Source organism: Durio zibethinus, chromosome 9 (assembly GCF_047325235.1).
Source record: "Durio zibethinus cultivar Kanyao isolate XHJ-2024 chromosome 9, ASM4732523v1, whole genome shotgun sequence".
NCBI classification, from domain to species: Eukaryota; Viridiplantae; Streptophyta; class Magnoliopsida; order Malvales; family Malvaceae; genus Durio; species Durio zibethinus.
The window spans coordinates 18,975,898-19,000,618 of record NC_143170.1 but is presented as its reverse complement, the minus strand read 5'-3'; the positions used below and the strand labels follow the sequence as shown (position 1 = coordinate 19,000,618).

General features: G+C 41.6%; 3 pseudogenes; all 3 read right to left on the bottom strand.

Moving 5' to 3' along the window:
- Positions 1-5,002: 5,002 nt before the first annotated feature.
- LOC149516847 (25S ribosomal RNA) lies at positions 5,003-8,855 on the bottom strand (annotated as a pseudogene).
- A 1,033-nt stretch (positions 8,856-9,888) lies between these two features.
- LOC149516846 (18S ribosomal RNA) lies at positions 9,889-11,100 on the bottom strand (annotated as a pseudogene).
- Positions 11,101-22,004: 10,904 nt separating this feature from the next.
- Positions 22,005-23,504, bottom strand: LOC149516845 (25S ribosomal RNA; annotated as a pseudogene).
- Between the last annotated feature and the right edge of the window lie 1,217 nt (positions 23,505-24,721).

The window sequence follows — 24,721 nt, the reverse complement described above, 5'->3', positions numbered from 1 at the left end:
CTAGTGGGAAAGGATCTGACTGCTAGAAGGATAAGGCCATAAGGCCTAATAGAGGCCCAAGTCATAGGGCACTAACCTAGAATGGTGGTGCAATGTCATAGGCAGCGCGTTCCTTGTGCCAAAACCACACATCTGCATTGCACTAGGACTATTCTTAGTTGAGATCAACCTTTTTCAAGTCCATTTTTCCTTGGATAGATCATTACTGATCCTTTAAGCTACGTACTAATGAGTTCTTCCATGTGCTGACCTCGTAAGGTCACACTTATCATTCCCAAACTTGATATGGAGAAAACCAACTCCCATCATCTCATTAGCCTACAATTCTCAAGGTGGTCCTAAGCACCCATCTTTACCTATAGGCATCAAGGTTCCAAGCACCGACCCATCTTACTCATAAAGGTGCACTACCTAGTTCTTATGTTATTATCCCATTCTAGCATGGTGAAAATCCAACACTATGCCCGAATGCATCATATGAAAGCTTTTATGCCTAGAACCTAAAGGTACAACTCCAATGCTGGTCAATAGCCAACCCAAAGCCACACTAGGCTCATCTTGTCCCATAAAACTCATATCTCAGGGCCTCAGGCCTTAGCCTCATTCTAGGCTACCTTTACGCATGGTAGACACTCGACATCATGCCTATGCCACCTCAAGAACTTGGATGTGCTACCTCGCTCTAGCACACCTTTATCAATTGGCCATAAGGGTCTAACAGCAAGCCTGCCTACTAGCTTACTCATCTTTTAGGCTTAATGGTGCCTTTCCTACACAAACACCATCTCATGATCCTTGGTTATTAATCAAATCGGCTAAAGGAGGGGAAACCAAGGAGCATAGTGAATATTATCATCTAACCCTATGGTTTAACATAAAGGCATGATGCAAGGCCTACTAGTCCTAACTGTCCTTGAGTTTATGATGACCCAATGAGACACCATGCCATACTTATGACCTGACGATGTCCGCTCACCTAGACACCACATGTGCCTAGGAGTAGCTCACTATAGACTAGCCAAGCCTCTGTTTGCCTGCTAGCCAAAGGGGTGGTGGAGAGGTGACACCATTCATTCCTTATAAAGAGTGTAAGAGATTTCCTAGCCATCCTACCAAAAATTGTAAAACTATTTAAAATGGGGACACTTTTCTTCCCAACCATCTAAATGCCTTTCTTCCCTCAACTCAGGGCCTAATGACCTTACTCTTAGTCATCATAATTCTCAAATTTAGCTTGTTACTCTACCAACCCACTCGATAGTGCCCGTGTATAGCTTCAACTAACAATATTTGACTAGCTACCTAGCTCTAAGGCACCTGCTCATTGGCTTGCACTTATCTGTGCACCTTTGAGAACTAGGGCACACACTACCTATACACTCCATCAACATCATGTTTCAAGGCTTACATTGCTCATGCACTACTCTAGGACTATTGTCTTTACCATAAGGCCTTAATCACTACTTAGTTTAGGATCAGTCATTGTAGGACCAAGGCACACCAAGGCTTAACCATAACATATGGGTAGTGATTAAGACTCTAGAAGCTCAAGCATAATGTTTATGTTTGGCGAAATTGAGCCATTCTAAGTGCGGGCACTGGTAAGCGATAAGATGAATTGATAAGCTAAAAAAATGGCATTGGCATGGAAAAAATATGAAGATATGCCTGAACCCACCAACTACATGGCCCCGACTAAGGATATCCATGCATGGAAAAAATATGAAGATATGCTTGAACCCACCAACTACATGGCTCCGACCAAGGATATCCATGCAAGCCAACGTGTGTCGATGGTGTTCGAGGGAATTGCTCACACAAAGGGCCACCATATGCCAATGGTGGTCAAAGCACATGCTGAGACAAAGCGCCAACTGTCTCGATGGTGGTTGAGGCATGTGCATGTGTCATGATCAGCAAGCTGGTCTAGGCCCAAGGGTTCTTTTTGAGTCGAGGAACAATTTCAATTCTAATAGGACAGAGTTCGTCTATAAAAAGGACTAGGCCTTAAAGCCTACTGGAAGCTGAGGTCATAAGGAACTAGCCCAAAATAGTGGTTCAAGCAGTGATAAAGACTCTAGAGGCTTAGACATAGTGTTTAAGTTTGGGAAAATTAAGCTAGTGCTAGATACAAGCGCTGGTGAGCACTTATATGAAGTTACAAACCATAAAATGGCATTGGCATGGTAGAAATATAAAAATGTGGTTGAACCCACCTACTGCATAGTGATGGTGCACATTGTGCATGGCCTAGGCCAAGGATACCCGTGCATGATGTGTGACCTAGCATGTGCTAATGGTGTTTGAAGAAACTGCCTCTATAAAGGGCCAGCATGTGTCGATAGTGGTCAAAGCATATGCTAAGACAAGGGCTAACATCTCCTGACAGTGGCCAAGGCATGTACATGTGTCATGATCCATAAGCTGGTATAAGCTTAGGGGTGAGTTAAGGAACAATTCCAGTTATAAGAGAACAAGATCTGATGATAGGTGGACTAGGCCTACTAGAGGCCAAGGTCATGAGGAACTTGCCCAAAATAGTGGTATGGGTAGTGATCAAGACTCTAGAGACTTAGGTGAGGTGTTCAAATTTGGTAAAATTAAGCTAGGCCTAGGTACAAATACAGGTGAGAGATGCATAGGCACACAGTCAAACCCAAGTGTAGACATTAATGATTGAGGTGTGGGTGCATAGTCAAACTTAAGCACCCAACTCAAGGCCCAACGACCTTACTCTTGGTCATCATAATTCTTAGATTCAGCTCGTTGCTCCACCAACCTGCTCGAGGGTGCTTGTGTATAACTTCGACTGACAGCATCTGATTGGCTACCTAGCTCCAAAGCACTTACCCACTGGCTTCCACTTGCCTATGCACCTTTGGGAACTAGGGCACGCACTACCCATACACTTCATCAACATCATGTTTTAGGGCTTACATTGCTCATACACTACTCTAGGACTATTGCCCAATCATAAGGCCTCAATCGCTGCTTAGCTCAGGGTTAGCCATTGTAGGACTAAGGCACACCAGGGCCTGACCATGACATATGGATAATGATTAAGATTTAAAAAGCTCAAGCATAGTGTTCAGGTTTAGAGAAATTGAGCCAAGCCTAGGTGTAGGCACTGGTAAGCGATGAAATGAATTGATAAGCCAAAAAAATGGCATTGGTATGAAAAAAATATAAAGATGTGCCTGAACCCACCAACTACACAGCCCTAACCCAGGATACCCATGCATGGTGCACAAGCTAGCATGTGTCAATGGTGTTCAAGGGAATTGCACACACAAAAGGCCACCATGTGCCAATGGTGCTCAAAGCACATGCTTAGACAAAGGGCCAACATGTCTTGATGGTGGTCGAGGAATGTGCATGTGTCATGGTCCGCAAGCTAGTCCAAGCCCAAGGGTTCTCTTTGAGTCAAAGATTAGTTTCAATTCTAATGGGATAGAGTTTGACTACAAAGAGGACCAAGCGATGAGGCTTACTGAAAGCCCAACTCATAGGGAACTAGCCTAGAATAATGGTTCAAGCAATGATAAAGAATCTAGAGGCTTAAGCACAGTGTTCAAGTTTGGCAAAATTAAGCTAGTCTTAGATGTAGGCATTAGTGAGCACTTATATGAATTTACAAGCCATAAAAATGGCATTGGCATGGCAAAAATATAAAAATGTGCCTAAACCCACCTATTGCCCAGTCATGGCACACATTGTGCATGGCATAGGCCTTGGATACTCATGCATGGTGTATGACCCAGCATATGATGATGGTGTTTGAACGAATTGCTTGCACAAAAGACCAGCATGTGTCGATGGTAGTCGAAGCATGTGCTAAGACCAAAGGCCAACATGTCCTAATGGTGGTCGAGGCATGTGCATATGTCATGGTCTACAAGCTTGTACAAGCTTAAGGGTTTTCTTTGAGTCAAGGAATAGTTCTAGTTCTAACAAGACAAGATCTGACAGCAAGTGGACTAGGCCTTTTAGAGGCTAAGGTCATGAGGAACTAGCCTAAAATAGTGGTATGGGTAGGGATCAAGACTTTAGAGACTCAGGCAAGGTGTTCAGGTTCAGTAGAATTGAGCTAAACCTAGGTGCAAATGCAAGTGAGAGATGCATAGGCACATGATCAGACCTAGGTGTGGACACTAATGATTGAGGTGTTGACACATGGTCAAACTCAAGTGTGAACATGCCTGAACATAATCTCGGGAGGGTTAGATTCATAGGCTTCTAAAAGGCCTAGTACTATAGCACAATGTTTGACAAGCTAGAATTATACTGAGCACCTAAGTTTCGTAGGTTAACTTAGGCAGACAGAGTTAATTCTTTATTTAAGGCTGCATGGAGTTTGTCTTAAGTTCAGAGCCCATGACACATGCATTGAGTGCCATTTGGTGTTGATGGCAATCATGGGGTAGACAAATGCCTTGGGTGGGAAGGTCATAATACACATACTACACCAAGTGCCAACATCTACCAAAAATGTTTCTAAGGCAACAACCCACCTTAAGTGCTAGCATCTGCTAAAGAGGTTTCCAAGGCAACAATCTTCACCAAAGGCCAACTTATGCCGACAGTGGTCAAGGTAAGTGCCCATACCAAGTGCTAGCATCTAACGATGGTGTTCGAGGTAACATCCCAAACCAATGGGCTAAATAGTGTTTGAGGCAACAATAGGTTAGCATCTGCCAATGGTGTTGGATGCGATTGCTCATAGGAATCAAGGGTTGGTGCTATCAATGGCATGTAGGTAGAACTGATCCAAGGGCCAGTGTATGCAAATGGAGTTTGAGGGAAGTGCCTAAACCAAGGGTAAGCCCATCCCAATAACAATTGCCAAGGGCATTTAGTTGTTGTTTACTTGGATGCTCGAGAGTGGGATGTCATCCCCTGATCAAATCGGTTATAATGGAGAACACCATTCATCCCTAACCCCAGAGGTATGCAATGTAAAAAAATGAAGTGAGAGGACTTTGGTGGGTGTAGAGAGGGAGGGATGAATGAAATCGACAACGGGCTAAATCTTAGTGGATCATGGCGACAATGCCACTCTGCCACCTACAGTACCCCATCAGATATTTAAGTCATCTGTAAAGGATTCTACCCATTGCTCGCTGGGAATTAAGCTCTAAGAAGGCTTGTACTGCTTATCCTTTTGGGGGTAGTACCTATGAAATGTGCCCTTAAGGGCCATGGGCCCCTACTATGGGTTAGCAATTAGGAGATGAGTATGTGCCTCACTTCTAGCCCATATTCTAACTTAGAGGCATTCAATCATGATCTAATGTATAGTAGCTTTTTGCCATGGCTTTTCAACCAAGCGCGATGACCAATTATGCAAATCAATAGTTCCTCTCGTATTAGGTTGAATTACTATTGTGACCTACCATCAATAGGGTAAAACTAACTTGTCTCATGATGGTCTAAACCTAGCACACGTTCCCTATTGGTGGGTGAACAATCCAACACTTGGTGAATTTTGCTTCACAATGATAAGAAGTGCTAACATCAAAGGATGAAAAAGCAATGTTGCTAGGAATGCTTGGCTTTTACAAGCTAGTTATCCTTGCGATAATTTTTTGACACCTTTAGCTTCAAATTCTGAAGGTCTAAAAGATCAATAGGCCATGCTTTTATGGTTCATATTTGTATTGGAAATTAGAAACAAATGAACTTTTACCCATTTATTCCACATTAGATTTTTATTCTCATTGAGCTCATCTTAGGGCACTTGCATTATCTTTTAATAGATGTGTTACCCTAACTAAACTCTCCACCTAACAATGTCTTTCACTCAGATCAATCGATCGAAGCCAGCCCTGGGTCTAAAAATAGGGTTTTGCCTTGCCTCTTATTCAGGGAATAAGCAAAATAATGTTAAAAGTAGTGATATTTTAATTTTGCTCTAGGACTCCCACTTATCCTATAGCTCTCAAGTCATTTCATAAAGTCAAACTAGAGTCAAGCTTAATAAGGTCTTCTTTCCCTATTGATTCTACCAAGCTCATTCCTTTGGTTATAGTTTTGCTAGATAGTAGATAGGGATAATGAGAATCTCATTAATCTATTCATGCATGTCACTAATTTAGATGATGAGGCATTTGGCTAATTTAAGAGAGTCATTGTTATTTTTACTATTTACCTAAGCTTGGTTGAATTTCTTCACTTTGACATTTAGATCACTGCACAAAAATCACATTGCATGAGCATTTGTAAGAACCATCACAATGCTTTGTTTTAATTAAATAATTAGATTGCCCCCATCCATACCAATTTTGAGTTGACTATTCATTACCTAAGGAAGGCCCCTTAGGGAGCCTGTGGAGACCTATACCGAACTTATAAGGTATTGTCCACTTTGACCCAAAGGTCTTATAATTTTGCCCTAAAAAAGGTCCCTTAGAAGTTGGGGTTTAGATCTTTACAAATATATCATATCATATCCATACATTTTTTCAATGTGGAATTGCTACGTTACAATCTCCCCACCTTTAAAGCTTAATGTCCTTCTCAAGCCAAGTCTAACCATAGGACCAAGATCACACTAGACATTGAGATTCTAGAGGTGGCTCCCTACCATGTAGCAGTTAGTGACACCTATGATGTAGCACTTACTTCTCGCTGACTAGTGACCACTCTAATACCATTTGTGGAGACCTACACCTAACTTGCAAGGTATTTTTTACTTTGACCTAAATATTTTATGGTCTACCCCTACAAAAGGTGCCTCATAAGTTTGGGTTTAGATCTCTACATATAAATCATATCATATCCATACATTATTCCAAAGTGGGATTGGGGTATTACAAAGCTGTTTCTAGTTTATCCCTCGACTAGCACATGATGACCCACTCTCACCACTGAAAGAACTCGAGTAGTGCATTGACAGTTGATGGGTTTGTGACTGGTACCCTCGTGCTTAACCCTAAAAGCGAATTCTTTTCCTGCCAATTTCCCTTGCCTACATTTTTCCATCGACCAGAAGCTATTCACCTTGGAAACCTAATACGGTTATAAGTATGACCAGGCATGGATGGTACTCAGTCCTTCTGATTTCAAAGGCCACTAGGGATGAACCAAACACCATGCGACATGTGTTGCTCTTTTAGTCACTGGACCCTTCCTTCAGTTGAGCCATTTTCGAGGTAGGCAAACCATTAAACAAAAAGAAAACTCTTCTTGAGGCCTCCGCCTATGTCTCTAAACTCCCTAACATTGCCATCAGCTGTTGTATCCTAGTTCAAGAATTTTAACCTAATTCCCTTTTGAAGCTTGCACTAGATGCACTATCGGATTGATTTCCCCTATCTCTTGGGATTGACTAACCCTTGTCCAAGTGCCGTTCACATGGAACCTTTCCCCTATTTAGCCTTCAAAGTTCTCATTTGAATATTTGCTACTATCACCAAGATCTGTATCGATAGTCGCTTCACCCAAGCTCATGCCTTGATTTTGCTATGATTGTTATATCCTTTACTCATCAAGGCCTGCCTTTACCCCTATGGTCAAGAATAGGTCATGCACTTAAGTGCCAACCATTTTTAGGGCCAGTTGTTTGGTAGGTAAGTTGTTACACACTCCTTAGTAGATTTTGACTTCCATGACTATCGCCTTGCTATCTTAATTCACCAACACTTTTTATAGGTTCTAGGTTAGTGTGCAGTTGGGCACCATAACTTGACTTTTGGTTCATCCTACATTACCAATTTTGCTTACCAAAAATGACCCACTCAGAGTTTTTGATTTTGTGGCATGGCTCAACGAAGCAGCTGCACCATCCTACCTATTTAAAGTTTGAGAATAGGTTAAGGGCATTGTGCCCCTTATACCTCTAATCATTGCCTTTACCTAATAAAACTCACTAAGTACTCTAGTTATCCTAAGGGAAACTTTGGAAAGAACCAGTTACTAGAGAGTTTAATTAGTTATTTGCCCCTATACCCTAGTTAAACGAATAATTTGCATACCAGTATTGTTAAGGGCCTCCACAAGAATTTCCTTTGGCTTTGCCCTGCACAGGCATAGTTCACCATATTTTGAATCCTGATAAGCATGCTCACACTTAAACCTTTCTTAAAAGATCAAGGTCAATCGGTGGTGCACCCATAAAGGATCCCACCAATTAGCTTTTTTACACCTTACGGGTGTTTTTTAGCCCATTGACTTGCACACATGTCAGACTCCTTGGTTTGTGTTTCAAGACGGGCCAAATAAAGAGCCTACTGGTAAAATTGAGAGCACAAAGGTGTCAAGGCTTGCCAAGATAGCACATGATGCATTCCATGATCATGAAGATAACAACTATATTAACATATCAAAAACCCGAGCTTGGTCCACTACCATGACTTGTATTAGTCTATGCCCCAAATCGATTAACAGACTAGCTCTCACTATTGCATATTTGATCGACGTGCATCACTAGCCCCTATTTGCTTCCCTCCCAACAATTTCAAGCACGCTTTTACTTTCTTTTCAAAGTCTTTTTCATCTTTCCCTTGTAGTACTTGTTCGTATTATTCTCTCACTCGTATTTAGCTTGAGATGGAATTTATCACTTGATTAGGGCTGTATTCCCAAATAACCTAACTCATAAACAATGCTTTATGGTGCAATAAGGTCCGAGCACATTGGGGCTCTCACCCTATCTAGCACCCCTTTCCAGGGGACTTGGGCCCAATCTACCATTGAGGATGTTTCTACATAATACAATTTAGATGTTGAGGTGCTCGATTCTCAAGCTGCGTTATTCTTGGTTTGATTGCTATTACTAGGGGAATCTTGGTAAGTTTTTTTCCTCTACTTATTAGTATGGTTAAACCCAGAGTGTAATCTTGCTTTACTTAAGGTTGTGATGTGAGCATTGATCGAGTGATGTGAGGGGTTCAATGGGGTTTGGATGGACAATAAGCATGCATCATCAGATACAAGGCACGTTAGGAGCGTTACCACTGGCAATCGTGGAACTATCATTGCCAGAGACTCATTTTTGGACCATCCATAACTGACAAGATCACAAGAGGCCATCTTCTACCCCTCTCACCTAGAGTTTAATTGGGGGGTTGGAGGGGGTGACGTTGCGTGACACCCAAGCAAGTGTGCCTTCAACCTAATGGCTTGGGGTGCGACTTTCATTCACAAACTCGATGGTTCATGGGATTTTGTGATTCATACCAAGTATTGTATTTTGCTATATTTTTGTTGTTGAAAGTCATTTTGGCTTTTCACGACAAAAGAAGTCACGATGCCATCGATGCATGCGTAGTGAATGGGATGGTGATGGCACATGCTCTTTTTTTCATTTTGATTCCTTAGCATGATTTACACCGATGGATAAGTTATTTGATTATGGGTGGTAGTACCGATCATATTGCCTACCCAAGAGATGGAATGAAGTGATCATCATGCTTGCCTAGGGTTAAAGTGACTAATAACTGGAATGATCTATCTCCATCACAATGAAATTTGAAAGATTACCTAGGCCTATTGGCCAAGGCTATAGAGTCATTGAATACGTAAATATAGTGCACAAGCAACCTATAACATATATGGGCATCACAGACTTGTTATTACCTCAAACTTCCTTGGCATGAGTGGTCAAAGTCTTCTAAGAATCTAGCCATGGAGGATCACCTCCATGTAGTTAGTTAGCAGGCTAACATCTTATTCATTAATCAAATTAACTAGACAAATTGCTTCACCAACTAAGAATAGCCATGTGCTACCACCCATAAAATCAAGAAAGAGCTCCCATTCTATTAATCCTTACTATGTCTAGACTTAGTAAATTTCCCTATGTTAAGTCAAATTAAAATGTAGGCTCCACTCCTAGTGGTGTCCTTCCATCAATTCTTTTAAGTTTCAGCCTTGCGACCATACTCCTCTTGAAACCCAAAGACTTTGATTTCTCATAATGCACTGGTAGAGTCTTAATCCACTGATCCCTAATCAGCATTGTTTATGGTTAAGACTAGGATGGTATCTGATCATCTTCAAGCCCTTACCTTTTGTTCTTGATTAATGAAAACATCCTTGGCAATTGCTTTTGTAGTTGATCATTTTTCGTAAATCCAAGAATTTCACCTTTGACTACGAAATACAAATACCTCTGACTGTCGTTGTTAATCATTACTCTAATCCTGAAGGCCAACACATTAGGATAAAAATCCTATGATGTTATCCCATGCTAATGTATACAAGTATAGGCCAACTTTGAGCACTCTAATTTATTTAAAGTAATAGTGCCAGAGGAATGACCCAGCTAATTAAAGCTAAGAAAGCATCATTGGTAGTAGGGACAAGTAGATCAGTGCTCACTATGAGGTGGACCAAATGACCCAACCTTAGTTCTAACTACGAGCTTTTTAACTACAACAACTTAAATATAACTATTGGAGCTAGAATTACTGTAGCTAGTAGATCAGTGCTCACCATGAGGTGGACTAAATGACCCAGCCTTAGTTCTAACTACGAGCTTTTTAACTACAACAACTTAAATATAACTATTGGAGCTAGAATTACTGCAGCTACTGGCATTAGACTTGTCTTCCAATGGATCTTTTTTAGGGGATTTAGATTGTACTCATTCCAATTACCATACTCATAAAGCCATACACTATTATTTACTGTCACTAGCTCCTCATGTCAGGATTGGGTCATTTGTGCACTTGCTACCTTCCTTAGATGTGGTAGCCATTTCTCAGGCTCTTACTCCGTAATCAAACCCTAACTCTTTGTCACTTGTCACCATCATAGTAGGCCATTATCCTACCATCGAAAGCTAATAGGGCAAAAATTTGAATGATGCATTGCCAACATAAAAGTTGTATGATTCGTCAAGTTATCGTGAATCATCAGAGCAATAAGCAAAACCTGCATTGACCTTTTATCTAATAAATACATCCCTTTTAGAAGTTGAGGTTTGTTGTAAGTATTAGCTTTAGAATTACTATCATTATCTAAGTAGTAGATACCATCAAACAAACTATAATGCATTTAATGAGCCATTTGTAGTTTCATAGTCTAAATTAGTTCATACTTACACATGCATGGCTTAATCTTTGAGACAAGCATATGATTACTAGTAGGGTCAAATAGGTAGCACTGCTTTTAGACATTAGCATCACATAGGTCTCAACACACTGACTGAGTAGTTAAGTAAGCCAACACAAAGCACAAGCATCATACGTGTGGAGTAAGTAAAATACATAGCATTAGATGAACAAAGGTGGAGAGCCCGTGCCTACAAAATGTTATACATTTGAAGCATAATTGAATACTAGTGCACTAATGTAGCCATGGAGGTTCGAGTCACTCACTTTGGACATGAGGCATAATTAAGGTCTAACCCATAGCCTCTAAAGACATAAAATGGATGAAAGATAGCAAGACATCCAATTTTCATCGATTTAGGTATGCAACACTGGATCCTAATTGTGCCCCTAAGGTATGATGACCATGGGGGAGATTTGAAAAGGATTGTGGGTGGATAGTTCGATGCATCGAGCATAAAGCCTGCCAACACAAATAATCATAGCACCACTCATATGCCTATGTGTACAAGTGGCAACATTTATGCACATTGGTCCATAATCCACCTAATCGTTTACTCAATGAGCAAGTGGAAGAAATGATGTACAAGGCCATGCCACAATCACTTAGCATAGGAAAAACACAAGCAAGTGCCACGAGACTACCCCTACCATCCAATAGGCAACAATGGCATGACACCTTCAATGTGTGGTCTAGCTAGAACCGTACTTACAAACTTTACTGTCACCACCCCAGGGGGATCTTGCCAAATTCAAAGACTTGTTCCTAGGGCTTTAAGTAGCATTAGCTGCATGTACAAGCTTGGCCAGGCCTCGACATTTTTTTGATTGATGAGAAGAGGCCATGAAACTACTAAATACTTGAAGTACTTGGCCAAAGCAAGCCCATGATTGCAGCTTTTGCTTGCACTAAACCAAGGGCTATTACCTAATTTAGGGACTTAGTCTAGGATATAAGGTAGCATTAGTTTAGGCACGAGCTTGAGCTCTACACTATCAACTTCTTTTTTTATGCACTTCAACTCATCGAGGCCATGGGCTCCTACAAGTCACCAGAGCAACCAGACATAAGACAACATGACTAAAAGGCATGCATGGCTTAGATTTTGCTCTGGGGACATTGTCGTGGATGTACATAATGATAGGCCCATCACACATACCTAATCCTTTTATAAGGAGAGAGGGGGGCTAAACAACCACACTTTAAAGAGCATGAGAGATTTTACAAATATGCTAGTAGTAGACATTAATGTGTCTGTAATGCAAACACTTTTTTCAAATAGGTATATCTTGTACGAAAGTTTTATAGGTGCTAATGGTGGTTGAAGCATGTGTCGTAGCAAGTCCCAATGTCATGGTTAGGCCCTTGTATGCCTTGGTCCTATCATGATTGACCCTGAGCTAAGTAATAGATGAGACTTTGTGGTCATAGGAGTTGTCTTGGAGTTGTGCACATATAGTGTAAGCCCTGGAACATGTTGCTGACAATGTGTGCAGATGGTGTAAGCCCTAGGCCCCAAGATACATGAGCAAGTGGGTAGGCGCCCTAGTGTCAAGTAGCCAATCAGGTGCTATCGATTGAAGCCATGCATGCACATCATTGAGTGGGTTGGTGGAGCAACGAGTGGAATTCTAAAATTATGATGCCCAAAAGATAGGTCACTAGCCTTGAGTTGGTTAAAGAAAGGCCCTAAGGTGGTTAAGGTGAAAAGTGTCTCTATTTTAAATAGTCTTATGATTTCTAGTAGGATGGCTAAGAAATCTCATATGCTCCTTATAGAGGGATGACTAGTTTTAGCTCTCTACTACCTCTTTGGCTAATGAGCAAGTAGGGGCCTAGCTAGTATGAAGTGAGTCACTCTTAGGCATATGTGGCATCTAAATAGGTAGGCATCATTAGGTCATGAGTGTGGCATGGTGTCTCCTTAGGTCATGATAAACCTGAGGATAATCAGGGCCAACAAGCTTCATATTATGCCTTTGCATTGAACATGGGGTTAGACAATAGCATATGCTATGCCTTTTAGTTTTCTTTTCTTAAGCCAGTTCAATTAGTAACCAAAGATCATGAGATGGTATTGTGTAGGAGGGGCACCATTGAGCTTGAGGGATGAATGGGCAACTAGGTAGGCATGCCACTAGACCCTTATGGCCAATCAATAGAGATGTGCTAGAGCAGATAGCGCACTCCAGTTCCTGAAGATGTGATGAGTATAATGTCGAGTGTCCCTAATGTGTGTAGGTAGCCTAGAATGAAACTAAGGCCTGAGGCCTTAAGATATGAGTTTCCTAGGATAAGATAAGCCTAGTGAGGCTTCAAACTAGCTACTAACCAGTATTTATGTCGTGCCTTTAGATTTGAGGCATGAAGGCTTGCTTAAGATACAGGTGGGCATGGTGTTTGGTTCTCACTATGCCAAAATGAGATAATATTATGAGAACTAAGGCTATGTGTCCCTATGAGCAAGGTGGGTTGATACTTAAGATCTTGATGCCTGCAAGTAGAGATGGGTGCTTAGGGCCACTTTGAGAATTATAAGTTGATGAGATGATGAGAGTTGGGTTTCTCCCTATTATGATGGCTTAAAGGATCGATATCAAGCTATCCATGAAGAAATGGACTTAGAAATGATTGACCTCAACTATGAGTAGTCTTGGTGCTACACAGTCAGTGGTTTTGGTCTAAGGAACATGTATCCCATAACACCCAACATGTGCCAATGGTGTTCAAGGCAAGTGCCATAGCAAAGGGCAACATGTGCTGATGGTGTTCAAGGCAACTACCAAGGGCCATCTTCTATCAGTGTTGATTGAGGTATACGCTCATTCTAGGTCAAGATTATGTCGATGCTAATTGAAACATGTGCCCTCACCAAGGGCTAGCATGTGTCGATGGTGGTCTAAATAGATGCCTATACCAAAGGCTAAATTATGCCAATGGTGATCAAGGCATGTGCACAAACCAAAAGCCAGATTGTACCAATGATGGTCTAGGTCTTGGCCAAAGTTTGATTCTAGGCTTGGGCATGTGCTGGTGCCGTATTTTTTTACGTAGTGCACCATCATCAGAGAACTTGACCGATGGCATTGGGGGTTTCAGCAATTGAGGTAGGGGGTCCAAAGCTATGCACACATGATGTGCAATGGGTGTTGGTCCTTGATCCTTATATTAGCCCTCTATCCTCTAAGGAACCCTAACAACTCACACCCCCTTAAAAAGCATTAAAGCTTTATAGGTTCATAGCCAGTAGCCATTTAAGTATCTAAAATGAGGATGCTTTTTTCAACTGGCCACAAAATCTTCTACACTTCAATTTTTTAGTTCAATTTTTTATGGATGCCAACAAAAATACAAGGATCATGTATATACCAAATTTAAGGCCAAAACTTCATCTAAAAAAATTTTAAAAAATCTTGAACTGTGAAAAAATCTAAATATCATGAAAAATAAAAAATGAGTCATCTTGCTATGAAACTTCACATAAAGGCTTAGGGGACCATTATATGAATATTCAAGCCATAACAATGGCATTGGCATAGCAAAAATATGAAGATGTGCTTAAATTGACCAACTACATGATTATAGTGCTCATAGTGCATGATCGAGGTCTAAAATACCATGTATGGTGCATGGCCTAGCATGTGTCAATGGTGTTTAAAGGAATTGCCTGCACTAAGAGCTAGTATGTGTCGATGGTAATTAAAGCATGTGTAGAAACCAAGGGCCAATGTGTCTTGATAGTAGTCAAGGCATGCGTATGTGTCATGATTCGTAAGCTAGTTCAGGCTTAACGATTCTCTTCAAGTCAAGAAGCAATTCTAGTTCTAGAAAGATAAGCTCTAACTTCTAGGAAGACTAGGCCTTGAGGCATACTAGAGGTCCAAAGCATGGGAACTACTTCATAATAGTGGTATAGGCAATGATCAAGACTCTAGAGGCTCAGGCCTAATGTTCAAGTTTAGCAAATTTTAGCCAAGCCAAGGTGCGAGCACTGATGAGCGTTACATGAATTTACAAGCCATAAAAATGGCATGGCATGGCATAAATATGGAGATGTGCCTAAACCCACATACTACTCAATTGTAATATGTAAGGTATGTAGCCCAAGCCTAAAATTCCCATGCTTGGTGCATGGCTTAGATGTGTCAATAGTGTTTGAGGGAATTGCCAGCACAATGGGCCAACATGTGCTGATGGTGGTCAAAACATGTGCTGAAACCAAGGGCCAACATGTATTGACGGCGATTAAGGCATGTGCATGTGCCATAATTTGAAAGTTGGTATAGGCCTAGGGGTTCATTTTGAGTCAAAGAGTAGTTCCAGCTATAGCAGGACAAAGTCTGAGAGCTAGAGGGACTAGGCCTTGAGGCATACTGGAGGTTCAGGTCATAGGGAACTAGACTAGAGCAGTGGTACGGGCAGTGATCAAGATTCCAGCAGCACAAGCATGGTGTTTACATTTGATGGAATTGAGCCAAGCCCTAGTATGAGCATTGGTGAGTGTTATATGAGTTTACAAGCCATGAAAATGGCATTGGCATAGTTAAAATAAAAAGATGTGCCTAAACAAATCTACTGCCCGACCATGGTGCGTATAGTGCATGACCCAGCCTAGGATACGCATGCTTGGTGCATAACCTAGAATGTACCAATGGTGTCTAAGAGAACTGCCTGCATAAAGACCAATATGTGTTGATGGTGGCTGAAACATGTGTGGAGACCAACGGCTAACATGTCTCAATTGTGATCGAGGAATATGAATATGTCATGGTACGTAAGCTGGTCCAAGCTCTAAGGTTCTCTCTAAGTCAAGGAGCAATTCTAATTCTAGTAAAAATGGGTTTGATTGTTAGGGGACCAGGCTTTGAGGCCTATTGGAGACCTAAGTCATGAGGAACTAGCCTAGATCAATGGTATGGGTAGTGATCAAGATTCCAATGCTTATGTAAATTTATAGATCATAAAAATGGTATTGGCATGGTAGAAATATGAAAATGTGCCTAAGTCATGTACTGCCTAGTTGTGGTGTATATTGTGTGCAGCTTGGGTGTAGGATACCTGTGTATGGTGAGCGGCCCAACATATGTCATTAGTGTTCGAGGGAACTGCCCATACAGAGGGCTAGCATTTGCCAATGGTGGTTGAAGTATGTGTTAAGACCAAAGCTCAACATTTCTTGATTCTAGTCGAGGCATGTACTAGTGTCTCAGCTTATAAGTTGGTTTAGGCTTAGGGGTTTTCTCTAAGTCAAGAAACAATTCTAGTTTTAAAGAGAAAGGGTCCAACTGCTAGGGGTACTAGGCTTTGAGGCCAACTAGTGACCCAGGTTATAGGGCACTAGCCCAAAATAATGGTCATAGTAATGGTCATGGTCAACATATGCCGATTGTCATGGTCACGCTCTTTATAAAAGGATGACTGGTGTTAGGTCTCTATAACTTTTTTGGCTAGCGGGTAGGTGGAAACCGAGCAACTCTAAAATGAGCTATTCCTAGGCACATGTAGTGTCTAAGTGGGTGAGCATTGTCGAGTCATGAGTGTGGCACGATGTTTTCTTAGGTCATGGTAAGCCCAGGGATAGTTAGGGCTGGCAGGCCTCATATCGTGCCTTTATGTTAAACCATGGGCTTAGATGATAGCATTTGCTACACCCTTCAATTTCCCCTCTTTATGCTAGTTTGATCTGTAACCAAAGATCATGGGATGGTGTTTGCATAAGAAAGGCACCATTGAGCCTTAGGGATGAGTAAGCTAGCAAACAGGCATGATGCTAGACCCTTATGGCCAATCGATAGAGGTATGCTATGACTAAGGTAGCACACCCAAGTCTCTTAAGGTGGGTAAGCATGATGTCAAGTGTCTATCATACGTGCGGGTAGCCTAGAATGAGGCTATGGGCTAAGGCATTGAGATATGAATTTCATGGGATTAGATGAGCTTAGTGTGGCACTAGACTGGTGGCTAACTAGCAACTGTGCTATGTTTTCAGGATTTAGGCACAAGAGCTTGTAGATGATCCAAACAGGCATGGTACTGGGTTCTCACCATGCCATAATAAGATAATATCATGAAAAGTAGGGCTGTATGCCTTTATGAGTAAGGCGGATCGGTGTTGAGGACCTTGATGCCAACTGGCCGAGATGGATGCTTATGGCCACCCTAAGAATCATGGGCTGATGAGATGATAGGAGTTGGTTCTCCCTATTAAGTTTGGGAATGTTACATGTGACCGTACAAGGTTTAAGTTAGGAAGAGCTCAAGAGTATACGACTCGAAGGATTGGTAATGATTTGTCCATGGAAAAATGGACTCGAGAAAGGCTGACCTCGACTAAGAGTAGTCTAGTGTCGCATGGTTGGGTCATGGCATGTGATGAGTGGTATCAATGCCTATTTCAGCTTAGCAATGGGACTAACGTAGTCCAAGTGTGAGCATGAGATTGAGAAATCAAGGTGGTACTATGCTCAAAAAGAGCTATCATGGTGTAATTGTGATAATGTGGCTATGTGGACTAAAAAATGAGCCATCAAGGTGATACATGGGAAAATGTGGCCTAAGTGAAAGGCCCTCAAGTAGGCTCTTGGATGCCAAATGAAAGGGCATAGGAATCTAGCTTCACCTAGCAAAAAGTGTTAGCTTGTGCTGGTATGTGTAGCCTTTTGGATGGAAAAACTATGTTAAGACCAAAATGCAAAAAAAGGCTACACCTTGAAATGGTATTTAAGTAAGGCTATGTAGGCTGAATGTGTTTTGACCTGAGGGATAGAAGTCATACATATTGAGATTAGTTACTAACATGTTCAGTTATTGTATGGTACAGGTGTTGTAGTGGAAGTATAAGCTGAGTATTTAGGTCCAAGAGTGGAGCCATTTAGTAGAGGCAGAGGAGTTTGAATTGATTGTTAATTAAAGCCTTAAGTTTGTAACAGTTTACAGACCATGAGTTCTAATGGTTAAAAGATCACGAGAATGTGTTGGTTAGTAGACTGTGCTTTATGTTAGCTAAGAGAGAAGGCCTTATGAGATGCGGTGGTTAACAGACCATGACAATGTGTAGTTCAATGAAATGAGTAAGCGAAATTTGGCCAGTTGACAAGGCCTTGAGTTATGTGGGTTAGAGGACTAATTGAGTTGAGCAAAGCCAATGGTATTGGCATTCAAGTTTGCTTTCGGTCAGTAGACCATATGAGTTTGAACAAGGTGGAGAAAAGCTTATTGAGTTGAGCCAAATATAGAGTCTTTGAGTAAATGTTGGCCAATGGGATGGCCATGAGTTTGAATAGGTCAATGAACTTTAAGTATCGATTAGGTTGGTGAACCCAGAGATAGAGTAGTTAATGAACAGTGTGATCGAGTGGATTGATGGATCCTTGCACTTTGTGTGGGCTTTGAGATGCCCTTTAAGATTTGCCAAAGTTAAGGCAGACGAGTTGTGGAACCATTATAGAGACATGGTTACATGTAGAGTCGAGCTAAGTTTAAGTAAAAATAAGGGAGACTTAAGATTTTTAGTGGTACTGAGCCAAGGCAGTGGAGCCTACAATTTTATTGAGTTTGATAGCAAGCATTAATGTATCACCACAAGAGTGGTTGGCTAGAGGGCCACACCTAACAATGTGACCTTTAAGGGGCTGAGAGGACCCAAGTTATGAGATGACCAAAGTGTTTGAATGCCACCATGCTAAGGTCTATTATGAGTGGTGCTGTATGAGTGCAGTTGACCTAAGCATTTTGTCTAGAGTGGTGCATTAAAAATTTAGTGCCATATATGTACAGCTGGTGTGATAGTTCAGTCTAGTGGGGCACACCAATGTCTAGCAAAGTAGGTGGTCATTCAGTCGAGTAAGGGTCATGTTTAATAAGGGTGCCTCAAAGTTGAACATGATGTGATCATGGTTGAAGTAGTGCAGTGCACTTATCGAGCAACTGTTTAAGTTTAGTGGTCAAATGTGAAGATAGCAATAAGGTGCAACGGAGTTAGGATGATCCCTTTCTATTAACAATGGATGAATAGGAAGTGCCTTATATGATGGGATCTCAACCAAATCCTTGAGGGCACAAGTGTGAAACATTTGAAAAAATGTCAACTATGTGCAACAAGAGAGTTGGGTGTGGTCTTGGCATTGTTGAGGGCATCAACATATTAAGTAAGGAAAAGTGTCATGGTCAGGCCTTGGTGTGCCTTGGCCCAACCATGATTAACCCTAAGCTAAGCAACAGAAGAGACCTTATCGTTAGGACAGTGGTTTTGGACTTGTGCATAGGCAGTTTAAGTCTTAGAACATTTTACTAATAGTGGGTGTGGACGGTGTGAGCCAAAAGGTGGGTACCTTGGAGCTTGGTAGCCAATTGGGTGCTATCAATCAAAGTCATGTGCAGGGGCCCTTAAGTGAGTTAGTGGAGCAATGAATGGAATGTTAAAATTATGGTGACCAAGAAGAAGGTCACTAGGCCCTGAGTTAGGTGAAGAAAGGCCCTAAGATGGCTAAGGAGAAAAGTGTCCCCATTTTAAGCATTCTTACAATTCTATTAGGATGGTTAGGAAAGCTTTTACGCTATCTATAGGGGGATAACTAGTGTTAGCTCTTTACCACCCCTTTGGCTAGCAGGCAGGTAGGGGCATAGCTCATTTGAAGTGAGCTACTCCTAGGCATATATGGTGTCTAAGTGGATGGTCATGGTCAAGTCATGAATGTGTCATAGTATCTCCTCAGGTCATGGTAAACCCGAGGACAATTAGGGCCAGTTGGCTTCATATCACACCTTTATGTTAAACCATATGGTTAGACGATAACATTTGCTATGCCTTTTAGTTTCCCCTCTTTGAGCCAGTTCAATCAGTAACCAATGATCATGGGATGGTTTTTGCATAGAAAGGGCACCATCAAGCCTAAAGGTTAAGTGGGCTAATAAGCAAGCATGATGCTAGACCCTTATAGCCAATCAATAGTGCATATTATGGCTAGGGTAACACACTTAAGTCCCTTGAGGTGGGAGGGGCATGATGTAAAGTGCCCAACATGCATGTTGGTAGCTTAGAGTGAGGCTAAAGTCTAAGACCCTGAGATATAAGTTTTGTGGCACGAGATGAGCCTAGTGTAGTCTTGAGTTGGCTACTAACCAGTATCATTATTGTGCCTTTAGAATCTAGCATAAGAGCTTGCAGATGATCTGAGCAGGCTTGGTGTTGGGTTTTCACCATGCCACAATGAGATAATATCATGAGAACTAATGCCACAATGAGATTATATCATGAGAACTAGGGCTATATGCCCTTATGAGCAAAGCAGGTCGGTGCTCAGGACCTTGATACTTGCAGCTGTGACATCGATGGTGTTTGAAGGAACTGCCCACATAAAGGGCCAACATGTGCCATTGGTGGTCAAAGCATGTGCTGAGACCAAAAGGCCAACATGTCTCAATGTTGGTTGAGGCATGTGCTTGTGTCATGGTTTGCAAGCTTGTCTAGGCCTAGGGGTGCTCTTCGAGTCAAAGAGTGGTTCTAGTTCTAGCATGATAGGGTTTGACTACCAAGGTGACCAAGCTTAATGCTTACTAGAGGCCTAGGTCATGGGGAACTAGCCTAAAACAGTGGTATAAGCAGTGATTAAAACTCCAAAGGCTTAGACACAATGTTCAGTTAGGCAAAATTGAGCTAGGCCCAGGTGTGGGCACTGGTGAACGCTTATATGAATTTACAAGCCATAAAAATAGCATTAGCATGGCAGAAATGTGAAGATGTGCCTAAACCCACCTACTACCTAGTTGTGTTGCATATTGTGCATGACCCTAGCCTAGGATGCCCAAGTATGGTGTGCAACCCAATATGTATCGACGGTATTCGAGGGAACTACTTGCACAAAGGGCCAGCATATACAGATGGTGTTCGAAACATTTGCCAAGACTAGAGGCTAAATGTCTTAATGGTGGTCGGGGCATGTGCATGTGTCACAGTCCATAAGCTAGTCTAAGTCCAAGGGTTCTATTTGAGTTGAAAAGTAGCTCCAAGTTTAGTGAGACATGGTCTGATAGCTAAAGGGACTAGGCTTTGAGTTCTATTAAAAGGCTAGGTCTTGGGGAACTAGCCCAAAGTAGTGGTATGGGTAATGATCAAGACTCCAGGCACTCAAGCAAGGTGTTCAGGTTTGGCAAAATTGAGTTAGGCCCAAGTGTCGTCATTGGTGAGTGATGGGTGGGCACACAGTCAAACCCAAATATGGGCATGCCTAAACACAATCCTAGGAGAATTAGATTTATGGGCTTCTAGAAGGCCCAGTATTATGACATAATCTTTGATGAGCTAGAATTAGATTGAGCACTTGAGTTTCTAGGCCGACTTAGGTACACTGAGTTAATTCCCGATCCAAGGGCATACAAAATTCAACTTAAGATAAGAGTTTGTGACACATGCATAGGGCATCATTTGGTGCCGATGGAGATTAAAGGGTGAACAAGTGCCTTGGGTTGGTGGGTCATGGACACATGCCACTCCTAGTGCTAGCATCTACCAAAGACGTGTCTAGGCAACAACCCACACCAAGGGCCCGTTTATGTCAACGATGGTCGAGGCATGTGCTTGCACCAATAGTTAGCATTTGGTGATGGTGTCCAAGGTAACATCCAAAAACAAGGGGCCAGCATCTGCTGATGGTGTCTAAGGCAAAAATGGGCCAACATCTATTGATGGTGTTGGATGCAATTGCCTACATGAACCAAGGGCCAGGTGCTATTGATGGTGTACGGACAGACCCAAACCAAGGGCTAATATGTGCTAATAGAGTTTAAGGCAAGTGCCCACACCAAAGGTGAGCCTATCCTTGTAAAAAACACCAACTGCATTTGGTTATTATTTACTTGGATGCTTGAGGCAGGGTTGTCATCCCCTGACTAAATCTATTAGAATGGAGAACACCATTCATCCCCAACCTTAAAGGAGCATAGTGAGGGATGAATCAAAGCAACAAAGGGCTAAATCTTAGTGGATCATCACAGCAAGGCCATTCTGCCATTTATAATACCTTGTCTCAAATTTAAGTCATTTGCAAAGGATTCTACCTATGGCTTGGTGGGAATTGAGCTCTAAAGAAGTCGATGTAGCTTGTTTACCTTAAGGGCTACACCTACGACATGTGCCCATGAGGTCCATGGGCCCCTATGCGGTTAGTAATTAGGCAATGGGCACATGCTTCACTTCTAGCCTGGACTATGAATTAGAGGTGTTCAATCATAATCTAACATACAATAGCTTCATGCCACTAGATTTTCAGCCAAGTGCGATGACCAATTATGCAAATTAATGGTTCCTCTCATACTAGGTTGAATTACTATTGCAACACTACCATCAGTAAGGTAAAACTAACTTATCTCATGATAGTCTAAACATACCTTACGTTTCCTATTGGTTGGTGAACAATTCAACACTTGGTGAATTGTACTTCACATTGATAGGAAAAGCCATATCGAAGGATCAAAAAGTAATGTCACTATAACGCTTGGCTGCCACAGGCCAATTATCCCTATGGTAACTTTTTTAACACCTTTTGCTTCAAATTTCAAAGGCTTAAAGGATTAATTGGCCACACTTTCATGATTCATATTTGTATTAGAAATTAGATTTGAATGAGCTTTTACCTTTTTGTTCCACACAAGATCTTTGTTCTCGTTAAGCTCATCTTAGAATGCAAGTGTTATCTTTTAACAAATATACCTCCCCAACCAAACTCCCCACTTGACAATGTCTTCCACCTATATCGACTGACTAAGGCTCACCTTAGGTCCAAAAGAAGGGCATGTGCCTTGTCTCTGATTCACAGAATAAGTAAAATAATGTTAAAAATAGTGGTATTTCAATTTCGTCCTAGAGTTCCCACTTATCCTACTTCTCTAAAGTCATTTCACAAAGTCAAATTAGAGTCAAGCTCAATAGGGTCTTCTTTCCCCTTGATTTTACCAAGCTCATTCCCTTGGCTATGGTTTCACTGGATAGTAGAAAGGGATAATAGGAATCTTGTTAATCCATTCATTTGCATTACTAATTAGAAAATGAGGCATTTGGCTCTTCTAAAAGAGTCATAGTTACTTTCGCCGTTTGCCCATGTTTGGTTGAATTTCTTCACTTTGACATTCAAAGCACTGGGCAGAAATCGCATTACGTGAGCATCCATAAGGACCATCATATGCTTTACTTTAATTAAATAGTTGGATTCCCCCTGTCCATACTAATTTTAAGTTAATTGTTTGATGTCCAATGAAGGCCACCAAGGTAGCCATTCCCAGTTCATTCTTTGGCCAGCATGTGGTGACCCACTCTCACTATGGGAGTAGCTCAAGTAATGCATCAGTAGTCAATAGGTTTGGGACAGGGACCCTTATTCCCAGCCCATAGAGCCAATCTTTTTCCTGAGGTTATGGATATAATTTGTCAGCTTGCCTTGCCTACATTGTTCCATTGACCAGAGGCTTTTCACCTTAGAGACTTGATGCAATTATGAGTAAAACCAAGGGTAGTAAGCATTTAATCCTTTAGATTTTCAAGAGCCATTGGGGACACACTAAACACTATGCAACATACAATGCTCTTCTGACCACTGGACCCTACCTCCTGCTGAGTTATTTTTAGGGTGGGTAGGTCATTAAATAGAAAAGATAACTCTTTTTGAGACCCTTACTAACGTCTCTGGACTCCCTAACATTGTCATCAGCTATTGCATCCTAGTTCAAAAATTTTAACTCGATTCCCTTTCAATGCTCTTGTTGGACATGTTATTGGATGGGTTTCCCTAGTGAGCTGTTGCTTAATTTAAGGACTTGGGTCTAAGGTTTGGGGTAACATCAACTACAAGCATAGGCTTGAGCTCGACATTGTCAAGACCTTTTTCTACATGTACTTCAATTGATTGAGCCCATGGGCTTTTACAGGTCACCAAAGCAACCAGTCACCAGACAACATGGCTAGAAGGCGTGCATGGCCTAGATTTTACTCTAAGAACATTGCTATGGATGTATGTGATAATAGGCCTATCACGTACACCTACTCCTCTTATAGGGGTGAAGGGGGCCAAAAACCACACCCTCAAGAGCATGAGAGATTTTACAAATATACTAGCAATAAACATTAATGTGTCTATAATGGAGACACTTTTTTCAAATGGCCATATCCTATACCAAGGGTTTGCATGTGCCAATGTTGGTTAAGGCATGTACCCACACTAAGACCTAGTGTCATCATCAAGCCCTTGTATGCCTCGATCCTACCTTGACTGACCCTGAGCTAAGCAGTAGACAAGGTAGTTGTGATAAAGGTCTTAGAGCTATGTGTTGGTAGGGAAAGCCCTAGAACATGTTGTTAACAATATGTGCTGGGAATATGAGACCTAGGCCCCAATATGTGTGAGCAAGTAAGAGCCAGTGGGCAGGCACCTTAGAGCCAAGTAGCTAGTTAGGTGCTGTAGGTCAAAGCCATGCATGAGCACCCTTAAATGGGTTAGTGGAGCAATGAGTTGAATGCCAAAATTATGGTGGCTAAGAGATAGGTCACTGGGCCCTAAATTGGCTGAAGAAAAGTCCTAAGGTGGTTGGGGTGAAAAGTGTCCGCATTTCAGATAGTCTTATAGTTCTTGGTAGAATGGCTAGGAAATCTCTTATGTCTTTTATAAGGGATGACTGG